The sequence below is a fragment of the Peromyscus leucopus genome, chromosome 5, assembly GCF_004664715.2.
Source record: "Peromyscus leucopus breed LL Stock chromosome 5, UCI_PerLeu_2.1, whole genome shotgun sequence".
NCBI classification, from domain to species: Eukaryota; Metazoa; Chordata; class Mammalia; order Rodentia; family Cricetidae; genus Peromyscus; species Peromyscus leucopus.
This window is the reverse complement of record NC_051067.1, coordinates 57,549,176-57,551,796: the sequence shown is the minus strand read 5'-3', so window position 1 is coordinate 57,551,796 and position 2,621 is coordinate 57,549,176.

Below are 2,621 nucleotides of genomic sequence, written 5' to 3'. Positions count from 1 at the left end.
AGACTTGAGTTTGAGTTTGGGGTTAATCACACCACAGAGAATAATCAAGCAAGTGTCCACAGCTCAGTTCTCTGGAACAAGGTGAACTCTGCGTTCCTGATAAGTAATCACAACAAAGGGGGTGAACTGGAACCTTGGCTTCTCTTATCTAGATAGAATGATTCAGATATAGAACATACTTCTCTCTGCTCTGGCTTCCAGTGTTCACAGCAGTCCCAGCACCAACCTTGACCTGAGTTGCTCCTAGGGTAAGCATGAGGGCTGGCTAGGAGATTTACCACCCCACTGGGTCAGGTGCTCACCAACAATTATATGCACCAACCTTGACCTGGACTACTCTTAGGGTGAATGTGAGGGCTGGCTAGGGGACTTACCACCCCGCTGGGTCAGGTGCTCACCAACAATTGCATTCATTCATGCTTCCCAAAGAGAATAAAAAGGAACTTTGCTGACTCTATCTGCTCTCATGGCTGGACAAACAACCTGAAAGCCCAGATTAACACAATTCTATCCAAAGCAAGGATTATTCACTTGAAGAAATGGTATATTTCCTTAAAACAATGCAAATCAATTTCAATATTTAAAAAAAAAGTAGTTGCTTAACTCTCAACATTTTCTAGGGACATGTCTCAAATGATGGGAGAATATGCACTAAGCTTTATCTACAATACAAGTAAGGAAAAGAATCTTTTCTCAAAAGAGTAATTTTATTAATTTTTAGTGTATGTCTGTGTGTGTGCATGCGCACATGTGTGCAGGTGCCTGCAGAGACCAGAAGAGACATCGGATGACTGGGCACTGGAGTTGCCCATAGTTGTGAGTCACCCAAAATGAGTGATGAGAACCAAACTCCAGTCCTCTGCCAAGAGTGACCAACTCTCTTGACCACTGAGCCATCACTCTAGTCCAGGAAAAGGATCTTAATCAAGTCTTAAACATCCAGGGACCATAGTAGATGTCCTATATATGTGCATGTGTCCTGGGTAGAAAGTTTAGCAACCTAAGTGTTCGTGAATCTTCATGCTATTTCCTTGCATCAGTACCTGCCACTCATCATTCTGCTGAGGTAAGTGAAAGCTCTGCCCTGACTGCCTCCTTCTAGTCAAGGCCTCCGTAAGACTATAAAAAGGGACATAGAGCAAACATCTCCTTGTTCACACCCACATGACCCTCTTGAGTTTGGTGTCCTGTGGCTTTTGTGCCAAGTGCAATAATCCAAATCTTCAGCAAGGTGGTAGGTAGCTTGGAAGGGCTAGGGCTCTAGCTCAGAGGCCAAGCACTTGCCACGTGTGCCCGAGGCTCTGTGATCTGTCCCTAGCACCTGAAGATGGTGGCTTCAGGGTAAGATCCGTCTTCACAGGGCAACACCAAGTTGTTTCCCCAGCAGTCTCATCTTTCTGCGATGTTATTAGAAAGAGGAGAACAAAATTCTCTTGTTTCTAGGACCTATAGGTTATTTATTTTTATATTTTTATTAGCTCAATATGGTGGTGCAAGCCTTTTAATGCCAGCACTTGGGAAGCAGAGGCAGGCAGATCTCTGTGAGTTCAAGATCAGCCTTGTCTACATATCAAGTTCCAGGCCAGCCAGAGCTAAATAATGATACCCTGTCTCAAAACCTTCAAATATATATATGCATATTATATTATTATATATTAATTATACACAGTAATGGTTTGCATTGTGCTATTTTTATACCTGCATATAGTATATTTTCTCATATCAACCCCTGGTTGCCCTCTTGCCCCCTCCTGCTAACCCCTCTTCCCTCCTCCAGTTTTCATATCTATTTTGTGTGTGTGTGTGTGTGTGTGTGTGTGTGTGTGTGTGTGTGTAGCCCAGTGAGTTTCATTAGGGATTAAGGTTATTTAGAGCAGCATGTGTCCCTACCTCACTAAAGAAAATGTCTCACCCTCCTGCATTAACCCTCAACTTTGTATAAATCCCCAAGGAGGGGCAGGGTTCCATAAGCACCCCCTCCCCCTGAGGGTACTGTGGAGTCCAATCTCGTGCAGACCTTGCGCAGGTAATCACGGGCACTGTGAGTTTGAGAGTTTAATGGTCTCATCACGTCTGAAAATCAGAGTTGTCCAGCCTCCCCCACCCCTTCTCCACCCCTCCTTCTTCAACGCTCCCTGAGTCTTTGTGTGTGCAGGGTGATACAATGGGACACTCTCAGATTTTTGTCCCTTTCTTAATCCTAAAAGATTGCCTTTCTCTCAAGACAATAGTATCTTCCCTCTTCTGCCTACAATACAATCCCCTTGCTAAACCAAGGCTTCCTGAGATCAAAGCCGGGATGGAATCTGTAGGGAAGAAATCAACAGCAGGAGGTGATCAGACTTGATCTCCACTCTGTATCGTGAGCCTGGGTTTGCTGAAGTCAGGACTCCGTGGGACTGTTAACACCGGAGCAGTAGGCGGGGCTGAGGTGCTCAGTGGTGGAGCATTTACCCAACATGCCAAGACCCGGGGTTCAACCCCCAACGTGAAGAAGCAGGAGGATGAGGAGGGAAAGGACGGAGGAGGAAAGAGATGGAGACTCAGCTTTGCACTGTGTCTTAGGTCTGTTTTGACCCTAGGTGAGCAGAGGTGAGTGGCTTTCTAGGTTAGCCAGCCTC